Source organism: Heterocephalus glaber, unplaced genomic scaffold, assembly GCF_053883595.1.
Source record: "Heterocephalus glaber isolate CG9 unplaced genomic scaffold, H.glaber_assembly_v1.0 deba00001773, whole genome shotgun sequence".
Lineage (NCBI taxonomy): Eukaryota > Metazoa > Chordata > Mammalia > Rodentia > Bathyergidae > Heterocephalus > Heterocephalus glaber.
Genome location: NW_028258463.1, coordinates 1,660,935 through 1,680,293, shown reverse-complemented (window position 1 = coordinate 1,680,293; position 19,359 = coordinate 1,660,935). Strand labels below are relative to the sequence as shown.

Here is a 19,359-nt window from a genome sequence, read left to right as displayed (position 1 = left end):
GGGCATGAGTGATGCTCTTTGCTATTAGAAAAATAATGTTAATTCAGTGCAATGTTGATATGTCCATAGAAGACCATAACAAGGAGCTTCATCTTTCCTACATGAATGCCTTTTTCATCTGGAATGTTCTGAAGCCATCCCTACATGGCTCTTTTTTTGTATTCTGGTCTCTGAAACTGGAGGAATGTACCCAAAGTTTTTAAAAAAGAAAATGTACACAAGGATAGAAATGGTTACTAGTCATTGAGCACTTACTCTATGTCACACTCTTTAAGAATGTAGGAAAAATGTCATTTCATCTTTGCAATAATCTGGTGAAGCAGGCCTGTTGTCCAGTCTCATTTTGTAGATGATGAAACTGAGACTTAGAAAGGTGAAGTGACAAGTGACTTATGTAGGTAACGGCAAAAAGTGGAAGCTCTCCACTCCGGACTGGCTCTGAGGATGGCTTCCCAACCACCCAGAAAAGCTGCAGAGGAGCCATGGCCTACAGTTTGCCTGTTATTTTCTTTCTCTTCTTAGAATAAACAGACATTATATGCACAAATATGTACATACATATACTGCATATGCACACATAATGTCATATGTGTATGAATATATATTTATGTGCATAATATAAAACTTAAAAGAAGTAACCAGTAATTTAATTTCACCATTCAAAAGCCACTTCATTATATTTGCAGCTATAATTACCCAGAGGACATACATACACTGTTTTGTATTTCCATGGCGTTTTAGAAAATTTTCAAACATTTTCATACAAAGCACAGAGCTTGTAATCTCATTTGATCTTCAGATCAGCCCTGTGAGGTTGGCAGATCCTAAGTTATTTTGTCTCCTTTTAGAAATGAAAGTGACTTGTCCTAGATCCATGCACCGCTGTGGCAGAATTCAATCTGGAAGCCTCCTACCTTACTGTTTCTCCAGACTATTAAGAAACATGCTGCCTCCTTGGGTCACCAGGCAAAGAATGGCACTCTGGGCTGTGTACAAACTAACAAGTGGAAATAAGATAGCAGCCCTCAAATAAGAAGTGAAACGTGAATATCAGGAAAGATCTTGTGAAGGAGAGTTTCGTGGTTCCATTTGTCCTTTTGTAAGCCATTGGTCATGTTTCTCTTTTGTCAGTCTCTACCCTCATAGTTCGCCTTGTCTGCCCTGCACCACCTTGAAACATGACTTCACGTCTAACCCTAAACGTCACCCCAGTATGTCATATAGTACCTCCACATTGATGTGATTTTGTCCGACAGATTGTGAGTTCATCCCTATGATCCGGTTTTTAGCCTGGCAGTAGAATATTGATCCATGTGTTTATTTGCTCTCCACAAATGTTTGCTGAATTTGTGTTTTACAAGTAGAAAAGAGATGGAGAAATGTTTAAAAAGGAAAAAGATTCAGCTACATAAGTCACAATTTTAATTATTTTGCCATAAGACAGGGTCTCCATAGCTTTTACAACTCCTCTGCTCAAAATATCAAACACTGTCTGGAAAAACCTCCCTAGAAGCTCCACCTTCCAAGTATGGGCCAAGGCAGGATTGGTTGTCCCAGAAATGGCCCACAATGATGTTCTTTGGGCACTTAATGTGCCCTCCAGGACAGTGGAACCTATAAAACTTAGAGGGCATTCGAGGCAGGAGAGGAGGATGGCAAAGCAAACCACTCCCTCCCACCACAGAGTTAAACAACAACGTCCAGCCTTTATGCTGTGGGAAAGAGAATGGTGAGCTCATTCTCTGTCTGGCACAAGTTGCAGACTATTAAGTCGTTTGGGAAATGTGGACTTGTACCAATCTACAAGATTGGCCATGGCCATTTTAATATGTTTTTTAAAATCAGTGAGTGCTTAAAAACTTGTAGTAAAAGCCCCAATAAACTAAATTAGACTGAGACTTTGCCAGAATTGTATTTACCTCCTGAAGTGGAGGGCTAGAAAACCACATTAAAAATGAAAGTGAAAAAATAGAGAAGAAAGAGCAATAGATCCCCCTGTTGCGGGGGAGGAGGGTGGGCACAGAATTAACTGCCCACTGTCAAGGACAGCTGGTTTGCAAACTGACAGGTGAGTCCTTTGATGATATATAGTTATAAATAATACCACCCACCATCATCATCATCTTCTTCTTCTTCTTCTTCTTCTTCTTCTTCTTCTTCTTCTTCTTCTTCTTCTTCTTCTTCTTCTTCTTCTTCTTCTTCTTCTTCTTCTGCTTTTGTTTTGTTTTATGAGTCTTATTTGTTTTTACAAGGGTAGATTTGGAAGGAGGGGTATAGTTACTGTAGCCAAAGAAGAATAAATGCTTTGTGCATTGTGCATGCTCATGTAGTATACTGAACAAGTACTAATAAGAATAAAATTATTGGAGCAAATAAAATCACATACGCTTTTTAGTCATCTGGGAGAGCGGCTGTGCCAGCCTTCTTGAGCATATAAAAATAATAACCCTTCACATCTGAATAGCATTATGGAACTTATAAAGTCCTTTCATATATATTATCATGTTTGATCCTCAGCAACACTGAAGTCAGTAACACTCTGTGTTATTACCCCATTTTACAGCTCAGGAGGGGTTAAGTGGCTTGTCCATGGTCAGGGAGCTACCTGAGATCAGTCATTGCCTCCAACACTGCTCTGGCTTCAGAGTATTTCCCTAGTCCACTGTGATTCAGCTACACAGAAACTGTGGTATGGATTAAAACAAAATCTCTATGGTCATTTTCTGTAGAACAAAAAACTATTGGTCACAGGAAATGACTTATCACCTGGTTCTATAGCATCAGAGAAATGAACTAGGAAAGACTGAGTGCTGAATTAGACACAATTACAGACTATAAAGAAATCCTCCAACTCAACAGGAAGAAAACAAACAACCCAATAAAAATGGGCCAAAGACCAGAACAGACACCCACCAAAGAAAATATAGATGTCCAAGTAGCTCTGCAGAAATGCTCCCCATATGTCACTAGAGAAAAGCAAACTAAGATGTCAGTGAGACACCACCATGTTTGGTGGTTAGAATGGCCAAAGTCTAGAACTGTACAACATCAAATGCTGGTGAGGATGTGGAGCAACAGGAACTTAGATTCACTGCTGATGGAATGCAAAATGGAGGCAGTTTGGTAGTTTCTTACAAAATTAAACATACTCTTGCCATACTAGGTAGCAGTCATACTCTGGCATTTATCCAAAGTAGCTGAAAACTTAGGCTCACACAAAAAACTGCATGCCAATTTTTTATTGCAGTTTAATTCATAATTGCCCGAATTTGAAAGAAACCAAGATGTCCTTCAGTTGGTAAATAGATAAATAAATTGTGCTACATCCAGACAATGGAATATTACCCAGTGCTAAAAGAATGAACTATCAAGCCATAAAAAGATATGGAGGAAATTTAAATGGATATTAGTAAGGGAAAGAAAAAACTACACATTATATGGTTCTGAAAAGACTATGCACTACACAATCCCAACAATATGACATTCTGGAAAAGACAAAATGATTGAGACAGTAGAAAGATCAGTAGCTGCAAGGGGTTAGCTGGAGGAAGAATGAATAGGCAGTGCCCAGAGGATGTTTGGGGCAGCAAAACTACTAGGTATGATACTATAATTATGAACGTGTGCTATCATACATTTGCCCAAAGCCATAGAATATGCACTTCCAAAAGTGAACCCTAGTGTAAACTATGGCATTTGAATGGCTATGACGTCAGTATAGGCTCAACAGTTGTAACAAAGGGACCAGGCTGGAGGGGGGCCAGGATGCATATGGGAACTCTCTGTACCCTGCCCTCAGCTTTACTGCAAACCTAATACTGCTTAAAATATATATTCATAAAAATAAAACAACCAGGATACGCAAGCCAACCTTCACCTCCTTCCCATTATTCATCTGCATTCTCTGTTCATAAGCATCATGGAGACAGATGAAAACACTGAGAGAGATTAGAAAGAGAGGGAAGTCATCATATGAGCAGGTACCTGAGTTGCGTCTCTTACTGATCTTTTGCTATGAAGAATATTTGATGAAGGCATTTCCATAGCTCATCTTGAGAGCACTAGCATCCTTTGGCTTTCAAACTCTTCCATCAAGGCTGGTGTCTTCCTTGGCCCTCCCAGAAGTCAAGTGGCTCCTTGGGCATCATATGCCCTTGACATACAACTCAGATAGAGGACTTAGCACTTTGTTAAGAGCTAATGAGTAATCTGAAAATCATGTTGGTCTCCCTCGCTGGCCTCTGTGCTCCTGGAAGGCTGCGTCTCATTCCGCTCTGCATATTCAAAGGCCCACCTACCTCCTATTGGCAGGTCCTTAATAAATGTTTGTGTGACGAGTGTGACATAAAGGATTTTATTTTACACATTCATGGGCACCAGAAAAAAACTTAATTCTTCCTGGTCCTGCTTCCTGCGCTCTCATCTCGGGTTTTCTCGTTTTAACTGTGCCATTATCTATAACCCTTTGCCCTCTTCACTTAAATAGCTCACTCAGAAAACCCCAGAAAGATGCAGAGGCTTCTATGCTCAAAGCAAAAAGAGTAATTCTGCACCTATTTCCTTCTATCCGTTAAATAAACTACAGATTTGTGACAGCAGCCAGGCTCAGAGCTAATGCTTACTCTGTCACTCAGTATATGATTGCATTTGCTCTGTAAATAAGCTTTCAGTCTTCCATTCAACAGGGCGTATATTTCTATTGATGGCTGTTTTCATGCATAGTTTACTAAGAAGAAACAAAGCTATTCAGACACAGCCTACAAATGGTATGCATTTACATTAGATACAAATTTGTTGCTCCATCAAATATTTTAACACTAATTATTAATGTAAAATGAGAAATGTCACCAGAAAATGTTATACAGTGTAAGGTATCCAAAATTTGAATTATGACTCCATTTGGGGGTGTAAATATAAAGAATTATTATTTCCTCCATATGCCCACTTAAAGAATTCTACTAGGGGGTAAGACTTTGGTTTAATCAGAGTGCATCCAGTTGGACTATAATCAAGTACCTTTAAGTCCTGACATTGACATTCCTGAAACCTTCTTCGATTTGAGCCATCAAAGTTCCTGAAGAACCTAATAGAATATTAAATACTTTAGAAAAAAGTTGGGGCCAATCAGAGGAGTCATGCACATTATGTTGCACAAATGCCCACTTCTAAGCTTCGACTTAGAAATTCCACTGCAAGTGAGTTGAAATATAGCTTGATTATAATTGTTTTGGTACTTACTTCACCAACACAACTTTATGGTTGGGTGTTTCCTAGTACTTCATAAAAAAACACTTTTGTGTGCTTGCTCAAATGAAAGAAGATTTGTCTCCCAGGAAAACCACTGAAACATGGAGAGACTGCAATCTCATTTTTGAATATTAGGTTTCATTTTATGACATATCATGCTGTTTAGTATAGCATATCTGTATTAAAAAGCATGAACAAGTCAGCCTTGTTCTGTTCCATTCCTGTTCCTCTCTAATGTACATTTATAAAAACACAGACATATCTGATTCCACACACACTGTACAATATTTTATCGATTACAGAGGAACTTAAGTTATATCGTGTTTCCAGAGACTGAGAAAAGAAAACATAGAAAGTGGGAAACACTGAATTTGATTATGCGAGGCATGGAGTTTAAAAGGCCTGAATTGTGGGGAGGTCTTGTATATGGGAATAATAAAAATAGGTTTTACCAAAAATTTACCCTTTTACAAACCATTGAAAAGAGATATCCCTAGCATATATCCCTTTGTGTCTAGACACACAGTACACACAACAAATTCCTAGGGAAGCTGCTCTTAGTTTCCATGGTCTTCTCTTGCTCTTTCTCTCCTACCAAGCCAGCTCTCACCATTTCTGGCCTGCATTATCCCAGCCTCTTCTAAGCAATCTGCTGGACAGCAGACACTCCTTCCTCCTCAGTCAGCACCTCTCCACAAAGACTAGATCTATTAAAAACTCCTCGTGCCTTTGACAATTTGGACTTACATCACCCCAAGTCCTTCAAACCTGTCAGTACATAACTGAAACCCAGAGAGCAGATAAATGTTCACCCTTGTTTTCTTCTTTTGGGTTTAATTTTTGCATTTAACTCTTGAATGTATCTGGAAGTTAGTATTTTCTATGAGGGGAAAACTACTCATTTATTTTCCCAATTAGGTACTCACGTGTTCGTAGCACCTTGTCTTGGGTGATGCTTCCTTTCCCTGCTGATCTGTGCTGGGCCCAGTGTGTAGGGTGGCATCTTGGACAGCAGTGTGCTTCTGGTTTCTCAGTCCCACCTTGTTGCTTTCTCTGCCAACTTCCTCCCAAATACAACTCCAGTGTAGGGAGAGCAGCTTTAGAAATGTTTTAATGTCAGGTAGCAGTAGCTGAGTCCTTCTTTGATCCTTTGATCCGCAAATTTCTCCAGTTATTCTTACTACTTCGTTCTTCTGAATATAAATCCTACTGAGATATTATGATTTCGTTAGCCCTATAAATAAATTTTGAGAATATCTGCATCTTTACAGTATTTGCTTTTCTCACACAGGAATATAGCATGACTCCCCTCCACTCCATTTTTTCAACTCCTTTCATGTCTCTGAAAACTTCTTTCTTATATAAGCCCTACACATTCCATAATTTTGTAGTTTATTTGTAGTTGCTTTGTCCTTTTATTGGTCATCCAAATACAATCTCTTTCCGTAATATTTTCTAGGTGGTTATTGCCGTTATAAAAGAAAAATGCTGACTTTTTATTGTTTATTTCCCATTTAATGACCTTGCTGAACTCTCATCTATTCCAACTACTTTTCATCTGATTCTCATGGGATTTCTTAGAAGGTATTTTCTGAACATAATGATTTTTTTTTCTCTTTTCCAATAAGCACAGGTCATATCCCTCATTTGGGTTCTAGTTCTCGTTACCCTGGCTTCAACTTCCAGAACTAAGTGAAATTGCAAACTCAATTCTGATCTCTCAACTTTGGAATGCTTCTCTCCCCATTCCTATCCTTGCCCAGCCTCACCTTTCCTCACATCTGGACTTGATCACCCTTAGCGAATCCTGAGACCTCTGGATAAGAGGTCTCAGGATAAGACCTCTTTGGATAAGGGCTCCCTTTTCAACACCAACCTCATGGAAGTTCATTTTCTAGTCTGCCAGTTGCATCTCCTAGGTTGGCCAGAGAACATTCAGGACATCCAGTTAAACCTAAATTTCAGATAAACAAAAGTATGCTCCTAGCATAAATATGTTTGATGAAATATTTGGAACACATTTACACTAAACAATTCTTTGTTATTTGCCCGAGTTTTAGATTAGCTGAGTAACTTGTGTTTTTATCTGGTAAAATTGGTACACCTAGTACCATCATTCCAATTCCTAAATCAAGTGCATCTATGATTACACATCTCTTTGCACATATGCCAATTCTACTTCATTATTATTCTGCTGTAGTGATATGTTCACCTGGTGCTTCATAGCCCCAGAGCCTAGTAGTGGTTATACATCCTAGGCATTTAGTGTATGTTTGTTCACTGAATTTTAAAAATGCATGAATGATGGCAAACCGATCATCAAATATTTATTGAGCAATCTGGAAACACAGGAAATGTAAAAAGTTTTGAAGCTTAAATAGAGAAACAAACAGGTGTGACTGGGTCTACTAAATACCAAAGCATCCAGGGTAAAGAGTTTTCTTTTCACAGCTAGTATGTTGAATTTCAAAACCGGATTTTTAAAATCCAGAAGATAAGTGAATGAATCACTTTATCTTTAGTTATTAGAAAAAGCCATGAGAATTGAAAAAGTCAGGAAATCCTAAGTCTAATTATGACTCTACCATGAATTGACTACTTGACCACAGATAAATCAGCTTCACTTTCCTGACCCTAGTTTCCTTATCTCTAAAAAGAGGCATTGTTCTTAAATATTTTTTGGTAGAGCCTTTTAAAAGTGAAATACTATATAGAATCCCAATAACTATAGATTAAGGTAGAAGTATTCTGTTGAAAAAGATGTAAGATGGAAACCTAATGTTGTTTTAATTTGCATTTCTCTAATGGCCAGAGATGTTGAACATTTTTTCGTATATTTGTTAACCATTTGTACTTCTTCCTCTGTGAAGTATATGTTCATTCTGGGGGTCGGAGGCTGGAAGCAGAAGGGGATTAAAAAAGGAAACCAGCTGTATTATGTACATGCACTAATTCCCTAAGATAATTATAAGATGCATGTACTGCAAACATGTACCAGTACAAAAAGGACCCTTGGTACTACTTCTCTTCATGCTTCTGAGTGGTCCCTAATGGAACTTTATTGAATACTGAACATCTTTGGGCTAGACAGTTGTTACGGCTTATATCTAGATAGCCCATCAAAGCCTCCTGTGCTCATAGGTGAGGCTTTGGGGAGTGACTGGATCATGAGTTTGTGATATTGGATTAGCCCACTGATTGGTTTAGCATAGTTCTGGGTGTGGGTGATGGATTTACCAAAGAGGGAAGACCCACATTGGGCGTGGGTGGCACCAACCAATAGGCTTGTAGCCTGGATGGAATAAAGGGGAAAGCAGAAAGGAAGGCTGCTGCTTCCTGTCTGCCATGCCACAGACTGTTTCTCCTTTGTCATACCCCTGCCATGCTCCCCCTCCTTGGAGTCAGCCAACTATGGACTGAAATCTCTACCATCTGTGATCTAAAATAAACCTTTGCTTCTTTAACTTGTGGGTATCAGGTATTTTGTCTCAGTTATGAGAAAGTAACTAAGACAACAGTCTTTGAGGCCAGTGTCCAATCCTGCTTTAATATATGTTATTATAAAACAGTATCTAGGTACAGGTTGCCTGAGAGGACATGAGTAAACACTTGTATAGAGACTAACATCTGAAGCAACCAACACTCGATTTTCAAACTTGATTCTTATTTGATGGAAAGGAGAAAAACTATTAGCTAAAGCCATCCCCATCTTCTATAGCCACAGCCTCATCTAATGGGAAAAGATTGTCACATTGGTGATCTGAGTTCGTGGAAAGATTCTGAAACATTATATAAAAAGATTAAATTCTGTTGTATGCACTGTGCTTCTTGCTTCTCTCTATCGTAGCACCAGGCAGTGAGTTTGACCACTGTAGTTGCCTTCCAGCAGATCTAACTGCATTCACTGTGAGGCCCTCTGCCAATCTCTCCACCCCTCAACTGTGACCCTTCCTAAAAGTGCATGATCATGTCACCACATTACAGCCTTCCGCCGCTACTGTTGCCCAAATGCCTTCATGCTCTTCCTGTTCCTTTTAGTATAAAGTGAACAGTGCTCAGTGGAACCTACCAACTCCTGCACACCTACCTCTCCAGCACTTCCTCTGCCACATCCACAAGACTCCTCAAATCCACCATTCCTTCTCCCATCCTCAAGCCTTCACACAGATTATTCTTCTGCCTGGAAAACGACCCCCGCTTCTCTTCTGGTTAACCCTACTCATTGTTCAGCTCTGTTTCGCTCTGGTTCTCAGCTCTCAGTAGACCACCCTGTCATGAACTGAGGCAGAGTTCCATAGTCTTACCTTCTTCTCTCATCATCATCACAAATCCATATCTCTAGGTCTGATTATCTGATTAATATCTACTTTCCTTATCAAACCATAGCCTCCAAGAAAGGTCCAGCATAGTGTCTGACATGCAATATACCCTTTATAAGTGTTTATTGATTAAATTACCAATAAGATAGAAAAATGTATTTATACCTTTTACAAAGATTTCCTGCAAGATGTAAGAACTAATGAGATTTTTTTGTTAATACAAAGTTATTTGTGGAAAGCAAAATATTAGCTAGCCAAGATTTCTAATTCTCTGTAGATCTGCGGCAGTTATTACTTAATGTTTTATTCATATCAGCTGCAATGGGGAAAAACTGCTGAAGGGTTTTTAACAGAGAATTAATAGATAGGATGGCTTTCATAGGTATAAAGCTACTAAAAGGCTAACTAAGAGATTAAATTAACACATGAATTGCCAATAGCAGAAAACAGCTACCACTCCCGAACTGGAGGGAGAAATAAATATTCAGTTGGCTTTGAGACCAGGAAGGGAGGACATGTCCTGGGGAAGCTAAAGCACATAGGAGAACCTGCCACTACCAGAGATTCCTCCGAAGGCAGTGAACAAGGGGGCAGAGCCCTGTTTTCCTCTGTCTTCCCTCTTCAGTCCTTTAGTATTTTCACAACCCCTTCCCTTGTTCATGCATAGCAAGGAGTTAGAAGGTAAAGGATCCTGGAAAGAGCATTTCCCTATGATATAAAGCAGAGCAGGGGAAGAGTTAGAAGTGGATCTGAGCACATGGAAACAGCTAACCCTCAGGACACACCAAGGGAATTATACAAACAGTGGCAGCACCACCTTGAAGACTTACAGTTACCCCTTCTCCTCTTCAGCTGTCCAGTCCAGAGCTGGGTTCTCCTGATTTCCCTGGCTGTGGTCTGGAGGGCCCTCGTACGGTCACCAGCATAATCCTTCTGAAAGACCAGAGCGCACTAACAGAGGTCTTCTTTCCTTCGCCACTGCTTAGCGGGCATTGAGGACGTTTCTTCTCCTATCATCGTAACCCTTCGGCTCTCTCAGTTCTCCTGTTTATCTGTGATGATGTCAATAAGCCCTTCCTGGCTGTGTCTTGCTGGTCTCATCCCCCTGCTGGGCCCCACGGCACCCACCTCTAAATTTCCTGAGCCCTGAACATCTTTCAGGAAAAGTAAATATCTCGGCTTCTCTGAAAAAGATGCCCTTGGTTTCATCAGTCCAGATCCAGGGACTCATAATGAAAGAACACGGATTTGTATAGAAACTTACATTGTACTTTCTTTATAATACAAAAAGAAAAAGAACAAAAAGAAAGAACACAATGTCCATATGCTGAGATGTTATGTAACGGTTCAGAATCAGAGTTTTGAAAAAAAATTTAATGATGTAAAGGAATGCTCATATCATGTGCAAAGGACAGAAATTAAAACTGAAAAAAATCCCTGCATTTATAATTGTGTTCTAAAAAATAGACATCTGTCAGACATGCAAAAATATTAGGTGAAACAGTAACTAAAATAGCAGCAATTATGACTTCTAAGTCAGGGATTTGGAGTTATTACCATTGCCTTTTTCCTTATATTTCTATGGCATCTAGATGTTCTGTTAATAGAAAACATATTATTCTTTCATTCTGAAGGGAAAACTGCCTTTGCACATTTATTATGAAGGAAAGACTTTAGAAACACAGAAGGCATCCAGGTCCTTGATGAACATTCTCTCTCTCTAGTCTTACCATGATATAAATTGTCTCTCTTGAGTTGCCAAGGGACAAACTACTTATTTTATGTCATCATTTCACATCTCCCAGGTATGAGTTCTCCAGGAAGAACATGCACCTGGGCATCTGCGCTGGAGCTGCACGTGTACAGTGGAGGCATGAGGAAGGCACCGCCTGTCCTTGTGTATCCCCCAGGCCCATTCACTTCCTCTGTGCTGGTCATGCTCACCCAAGGGTCTGCTCTGCTTGCCCCAGACTGACTAGACGCTCTCACTCCTCAGTGATCACTCCTGGTCTCTAGGACATGGGTCTCTGAGGCCAGTGTCCACGCCACCCAACCTACCACATTCAGCTTCATTATGCTGAGATACCACCATGACAAAGTCACTCTCTGACTATGTCAATTTCAGTGGCTCCCCCTCCCTATCATGTACAGCCCAAACTCCTGCATCTGGCAACGTGCTCAACTCCACTAGAATGAACTTGCTGTGAGGACAGAGCTTTATACTGTTTCTTTCACCAATGACCTTATATTAGATCCTCAATCAACCTTTGCTGAATGAGTGAGTGAAGTAGTGGGCTCATCATGCTTGGCATTTGCAGGTCAACTTAATACTTTCTAAATAAATCTTGATGTCAGTAACACTGGTTTATTTGACATCTCCTGAAAATGTACTTTCTTACAAACTTGCTTTTGCTGATCCCATTTTTCTTACCTGAAATCTTATTACCCTCTTTTTTAACCATCCAAATTCCTCAGCCCACAGTTACAATCCTTCCCAGTGTACATTTCCCCCCAGATCATCCTCCCTAGATGGCCACCTGTCCTCTCACTTGCCACTGCCTGATCCCCATTTGCCTTCTAGTCCTATGACACCTCGTGACATCGTTCCTACTGTTGACCTGAACTATTTACCAACTGGAAACATCTCATCTTACATAACCGTTTTTAATATCTCATCTTTACCACTAAATTGAGTATTTCTTAGGATAGGAACAAAATATTTTATATCTCCCTTAGCAGCTGACATAGGGCTTGGTTCAAAGTGGCTTAATCACCCCACATCAGTATCAAAGACTGTGGGAGTCCCTTTCATCACGGTCACTCAGGAATCCAGGCTGAGGGAACAGCCGCTATCTTGAACCTTAGGGATGCCATACCAGAAGGCAAAAAGAGCCATCAAGGGATCTGAGTTGTCAAGTAAGTGAGCTGGCAAGAAAGTGACTTTCTGATCCTCATGTTTGCTCTCAATTCATTGGCTGGAGCTAGTCATGTGACTTCCTTCATCCACACAGCAACCAGAAAAGCATTTTTCCACGTGCCCAGAAAAGAGTCAGAGATAGCAAAGAGTACAGGAGACTATTATGAGGCTCAGTAAAAGCTAGACATTGGTTTAGAATGCAAATCAGAAATAATATAAATGGATTTTTTTCTAATAAAAATACATAATTAACAAAGCGATATAAATGCGGGGGGTGAGGGTGGGATACAACAGATAGGCAAGTGTGTTGGTCAGCATTCCCAATCCCAGGACAAACTGTCTGACACCCGAAACTTAAAGAAAGACAAATTTATTTTTGGATCACAGTTTCGGAGGTTCCAGCCCGTGTTCAGCTGGCTCTAAGAAAGGGACATCTCGGCCAAAGAGCATGATGGAGCAAAGCTGCTTAGTCCATGGTGGCTGGGAAACAGAGCTAGGGGCAGTGGCAGATAGAAAGGGGCCAAGGACCAGATATACAGACTTCGAGGTTTACCTCCATCTCCCATCCAAACACACTCAGAACTCGGCTTTGCTAATCCCCCAGGTGGCTCTCAAGTTGATTGAGTCAACAATGCAGCTTAACTGTGCCTGCTTTCTTCTCTAAAATGGTATCTAAGTTGTCCCTTTTAGAAACCAGGCATTTTTCACTAGACATTATTGACTGGAAGCCACTATCATACCCTAGACATTTCATCAGTATCTAGAAACTTTCTATGAGTTTTGTCCCTTTTTCTGCTGCCCATCTCTAATCCCAGTACCACTGGTGTTCACAGGTTAGTATTACAGCCTTTCTGGTTCCACTCTCCTAGAACAAGATTCCCTTGGCTGAGGAGGAAGCTTGGAAAGCCTGGTGTTTTCATGACTGAATGAAGAGTTTATTTCTCTGAGGTACAAAGAGGTGATTACCCAGACATGTTCCCCCAAAGTACTCTTAAGATCAAAGTCCTCAGCTCAGCTACTGAAGTCTTAATTGGCCAAGCACAGTTGTCAAAAATTAGCTTCTATGTGAACCAATTAAAACAAAATAATTGGGAGTTGTCAGCACTTCTAAATATTTATACCACTTGATGCAAATATTTATTTACATATCATCTGTTTGCAATTTTTATCATTTCTGCTCCCTGCAAAGCTGCTCGTAAACCATTAGATCCTTTTCCTTGGTGCTTAAATTAAAATCTAAACTTATTCTACTCAACTGACAGAAAGGTAAAATATTTTTGTTCAAATTCACTTGACAATGTGTATTTTGGACAATGTGTTTATATTCTTCATTTATAATGGAAAGTGATACTGTAGCCATCATTTCAAAGGAAAATTTCTGATTTTTTCAAACCCAATTCGTTCTGTTTTCTCATGTGGTACTCATTAAAGCAATTCCCTACTTCGTTGATTTTCATATCTATAGCATGTTAAAATTTCTTTCACACTTCTGCAATGGGTTAGCGGTGTCAGTCTAATTTTGCTTGACATCTTTTCTATTACAGTGCATCAAATCTGAACTGGTCTTGGAATACCAAGACATGTCAGAGTCTCTTGGTCACTAATCTCTTTTCTCTCAGACTAGCAATTACCATCTCCTCCTCATAGTCCTTTCTCAGATGCAACCTCTCTCCACAACTTCAAAGTATGTTTCTGTCCATGTCTTCCCCACCATTGTGAAATTTGTTTTCTCTTGTGCTTGTCCTGTTTCAGAGAAGTAAAGGTCCCTGTGATTTTCTAATAGGAATCATTAAAATACTTAAAGTTGATAAAGTTTATCATTCCTTAAGCTGAGCACAGCACATTTACCGCAAGACATTGCCCTTGGGGCAAGTAGGAAGCACAGGTTGGCCTGCCATCCATACTAATCTGAGCACAATAACGGCGCAAGATCCATGGCCTCACATCCTAGCTCTTTTTCTTTATTCTTAAGGTTTCCAGGCAGTGTCCTAACCTGTTAATACAAACCCCCATCCCTTTATTCACTGTATGAATTGAAGGGCCAACTTTACTGATAGCCAGAGAGTGTCCAGTGATTTCCCAAAACACCAAAGCTGGGAAATTTCCCTGCAGCAGGCAAAGCAGGGATTCTGACTGCCTTTCTCCAAACCAAGGGGCTGGAGCTGCTGCCAGACCTGCACAGCTCTCCCTCCAATCATAGGCTGAGGCCTGGCGCCAGGAGACCAGGCACCTGAACTTGAGCATTAGCACAGGAACCCAGAACTTCACACACACAGGAACAGAGGCTGAAACCAGGAACGCCCTGGTGCATAGAATTCTTCCCAGGGGACAGCTGGCTTCCCACAGTCTAAGCGGACAATCTCCTGTTGGACAGAGCAGGAAGTGAGGGGGTGAGGAGAGAAACCAGGCATTCTCACTCCACCACTATCCATCACGGTGGTGGGAGAACACAACACACGGAGCACATGGGCAGGAGCAACACCTCTTCTTCCCACCTGGACTCCTCAGGCCATCTGTTCACTCCTGCTTCCAGAAAGCTTTGCTATGTGACAGGTGCTGCCACAGAGTAACGCGTTTAACCTTTCCAGCAGCCCTGGGGGCAGGCTGATCTGATCTCTGGTTTACAGATCAAACCGAGGCTGAAGTAAATAACTTGGGATTTCAACCTAGGTAACTCTAACTCCAACAGCTGTTGCTAAGGCAATAAACTCATGGCTTTCTAGCGTTCACTAAAATTCCTTGGTGTCACCTCAGTTCAGTTAAGCATCCCATAGGCCAAGGATAATACTGTGCCTGAGGCATAAGAGTAGAACATCATTCATGTAGACTACGTGCTCCAGATGGAGTCTCCAGTCCCCAGTGCGCCAGGCAGTGGTGTGGCAGAGGGTATAAGGACAGGGTGTCTTTTAGTCCAGATGCGTTTGTGAGAGATGCACTGGGTCATTGCCACAGTAAAGAGCCTAAAACATTTTTTAATATTAATACAAAGCAGCATCTATTTGGGAGCAGAAGCACCACTGGCATGTGTTAGAATTCACAGAAACGTGCAGCAGTCTGTCCAACGCATACCATCAAACCTGCAGGGACAGTTCTTCGCACATCCCTGTTGCAAAGCTGTTTTAGCAGAACACTTTAGGGTCAGTGATGATGCATGAATAAGGATAAATCCCAGGTGCAGAGAGTGATGATCCCTGTCTGGGATGTCAGGGGCTGGGGTGGAAGGCATTGAGGAAAGCTTCACAGGAAGGCTGTGGCCTTGCTAAGCCAAAATGTGTCGAAGAGAAAGAGCCAGTTCCACAAACAGATGAACACTCACCCTGGCCTGAGATGCTTCCTTCAGTGAGATTTCATTCTCCTGTGTATAGGAAAGTAGATTGACGCTCCCCACCACACAGATGACGAGGTTTACATTAAGTAGTACATATGCCTTGCACATACGTGGGGAGCAAAACGCATGCTAGTGTGTACCTCATCTCTTCTCTGCAGGTCCCATGAACTCCTCATTTTGTCTACTCCAGAGTCCCCTCTGAAAACTCTGCAGAATTATCTTTCTGTAAGGTTTCTTCTGACCTGCTCTCACCAAACTCAAAGGCTGCTACTCAGCCTTCATTCTCTTTATCCTCTCCAATACTTGACTCGCTTCTTATCACCAGCCTTTCTCTCCCAATCCTTGCCATTATCCAGTGCTGTGGTTCTCTGTGAGAAAGTGGACTAATGTGCAGAGAAACAGTGTGCAGCTATTAAACAATGATGTCGAGCAAGGTGTATTGATATTGTAACAGAAAAGTCCAAAGGCCTCTAGTCTTTGAGATAATGACTCTTACTTTTCTTAAACAAGTCCAATAAAACAACTTCCTATCCCATATAACTGGAGGAGGTCCAACAGCTTTCCTAATACATACATATGAGCAAGGACTTCTCCTGTGATGCTCATGTTCACTGATTGCCATCCATTATGCTTGTCTCAAAGCTGCTGCCCTTGCCAGAGGCTCACATTGTTTAGCAACATCAGTTGGACTCTGTACAAGTCCAGGAAGTGGAACCTTTTGCACTGCCTGTGATAGTCACGTCTAGCAGCGGAGTGTAGCTTTTAGGAGTAAGGGTGCCACACTGCCTGGATTCGGACCCTCAATCTACCACTTACTAGCTGTGACTTTGGCCAATGTATTTAACCTCTCTGTGTGCCCCTTACCTGCTTTCCTCATCTGTGAAATCGGAAGATAATAGCACCTACCATGCTGGCTTACTGGGTGGGAAATCCATTTCCATTAAGATGACCAGATGGACTGAGAAGGCTAAAACATAGGCTAGGCAGCTGAACTTAGGGCAGATGTCCAGAAAACATAATGGAAGGGGCAAGTCAAAGAGGAAGGAGGGACTGGACCTAAGGAAAAGGGGTCTGAAGACAGGGAAGAGAAGCCAAGGAACTCCCCAATGTAGTTTTATTTGTGCAGATGAAGGAATCAGAAGCTAGCAAACTGGCTGGGCAGGCAGGGCCAACAGCTCCTACACATGCACACACATAGTCACACACAGTCCCTGTGTCCAGTTTTATGCTTTGCTGTCACTATCCTGAAATTCTGAATTTTCTGAAGAATTTTAGAGCAAGGGACCCCACTTTTTCATTTTTGCACTGAGCTCCACAAGTTCTCTGGCCACTTCTGAGCACAGGTATTGGTAAAAGAAGCAATGGTGGTATGGGAATCTGTTGATGAAGATGCCCAGAGATTCATTCTTTTAACTGCTTTGTGTTGACAGCCACTGCATGTAGATATTCTGCTAGACACTGTAGAAGATAAAAAGATAAGAAATACGATGCCTGGGTTCATGCTCCTATTCCTACAAAATCCAAACCATTTGTTCTCCCATTGGAAGGAGTTTAGGAAACCCTCAACTGAGATCAGCTCAGCTTCTGTGAAAAAGAATTTCTCTCTCCGTGTGTGTGTGTGTGTGTGTGTGTTTAGATTTTATGTATGTGGACTTCCTAAGTGTAAGTGACTTCAAAGGAAATGTTCCATTAAGCTTGATGGCTAGATGTGCAAACCTGGGCCACTGATCAGCTTTCATATTATCTACTGCAGATTAGAAGGATACTGTTTCTTGCCCAAAAACATCACTTTGATATTTGAATAATTAATCCTCAGAAATTCATTATTTAATTGTAAAGTTTGGACAGTTGCCTGTGAGACATGAAAGGTTGCTATGGATCTGTATTGTCTGCTGACAGAGATAGAAATGGGAAAAGAAACATTTGAAATTTGAAAACATTCTGACCCACATCTTAGTAATGCCATACCATAAAGGAACAATTGGAATATTACTAAAACTTCAAGACAACCTGGGAGTGAACCTTTAGTCAAACAGTTTTTATATGGCTTTTTTATTCTAGCATGGCTATTGCCTTGAAGCTGCTGGTGCAGCTTTTCAAAATTCTAATGTCAGTTCATCTGCAGACACTGTGCGCTGCTAGAAAAGGTGCATAACTAGGAACCAAAATATCCATGTTCCTAAACATGGTACACAGGCCCTCTGTGCCTCAGTTGCCCTGTATTTAAAGGGAGACATCAGGTCAGAGGACTCCATGCTGTTAACGAGGTCACTCTATAGGCAAAATTCTGCCCATGACCAGTCTCTCTGGCTTCCTAGACCAGAAATTCAGCATCCCACAGGACAGTAAAGCTTAGCAGTGACTCCAGTCAAAGAAATTATTTTCTGGGGAAGTTTTTATCGTACAATGTGCAAAAATGAAGAAGAAAAAGACACTACAAGAAGAGAGAGTAGAAGATAATAATGGTGAAGACAAACCTTAGAAGTTTATGCAAAACATTTAAAATCTCTACAAAAGCCTGAGAGAGAACCTTCTCCAGGCCATGTTCGGGAGAAGGTCCTACTTCTAGACTTCAGAACACTGGGGAATCTTACACTACAGAAAAGTACATCATTTAGAATTCATTATTAAGCCTCCCAGTCATTAAAGGGCCAGTCATCAAGAACTCTGCTTCTTCATTGCTCAACAAGCTCTCCTTAGAGTGCTTTAGGAATTCCATCCCTCTCACTTTCTTCTGCAGGAGAATTTACTCTCCCACCATGTAGTCAAAGTCTAGGCCAATTTTGTAATTGAAAAATTCTCATTCATACAGTACGGAGGCTGAGGCAGAGGGATCACAGGTTCAAGTCCTGCCTGGGAAACTTGTGGAAATCTTATCAAAAATTTTTAAAAAATTAACAGGGGTGGGATGTAGCTCAATAAGGCCTGGGGTTCAATGCCCAGTACTACCACCACAAAAAAAGTGGTGCATCTGTCAGCCTTAAAATAGAAAATTTTAACATTTGCAACAACATAGATGAAGCTACAAGATATCATCAAACCGTGAAATATTCCAGTTAGGACTTCAGCCCTGACATGTCCCAGTGATTCTCAAATTCAACATGGTTAAAACTGCTTTGCTACTGCTTCAGCTCAGAACTCTCTCTCTTCTCTCCTGAATTCTACCTCCTAGCCAGTGATTAGGTCCAATCCAATCCAATCTGCTCCTCCACCCCTGCTGTCCATCTCTGTGGGAGACAGCATCACCCACCCCATGCCCAGCAATCAACCAATTCCCTGCCCATATCCTCCAAGTCATCTGGCCCTGCAGACTCTTCATCCTTAGCCTCCTGTCCTGCACCTTTCATTTCTCTCCTCTAGTTCATTCCCTCAACACCGAACTCTGGGTTAGTTCAATCACTCCTGACTACTCTTCCTTTCTCCAGGATGACCTCTGTCAATCCCGGGCTGTGCAAATCCATTTACAGTTATTCTCTATTTTAGAAAACTGGAAATGTCTTTTATGACTTTCAGAATAATGCCCAACTCTTTTCCTGGCTGGGATGATC

The 19,359-nt window shown here is 41.1% G+C and overlaps 1 protein-coding gene and 1 long non-coding RNA gene across 4 annotated transcripts in view; one reads left to right on the top strand and one right to left on the bottom strand.

The window, feature by feature from the left end:
* The window catches only part of Ankfn1 (ankyrin repeat and fibronectin type III domain containing 1), a 406,041-nt gene that overhangs the window by 117,257 nt on the left and 269,425 nt on the right, over window positions 1–19,359 (top strand). The window lies entirely within an intron of this gene.
* Window positions 4,785–7,201, bottom strand: LOC110344847 (uncharacterized). The gene is made up of 3 exons (XR_002387739.2): window positions 7,124–7,201; window positions 6,174–6,456; window positions 4,785–5,083 (listed from the first exon to the last, which is right to left on the bottom strand). It is a non-coding gene; the product is annotated as an uncharacterized LOC110344847 (long non-coding RNA).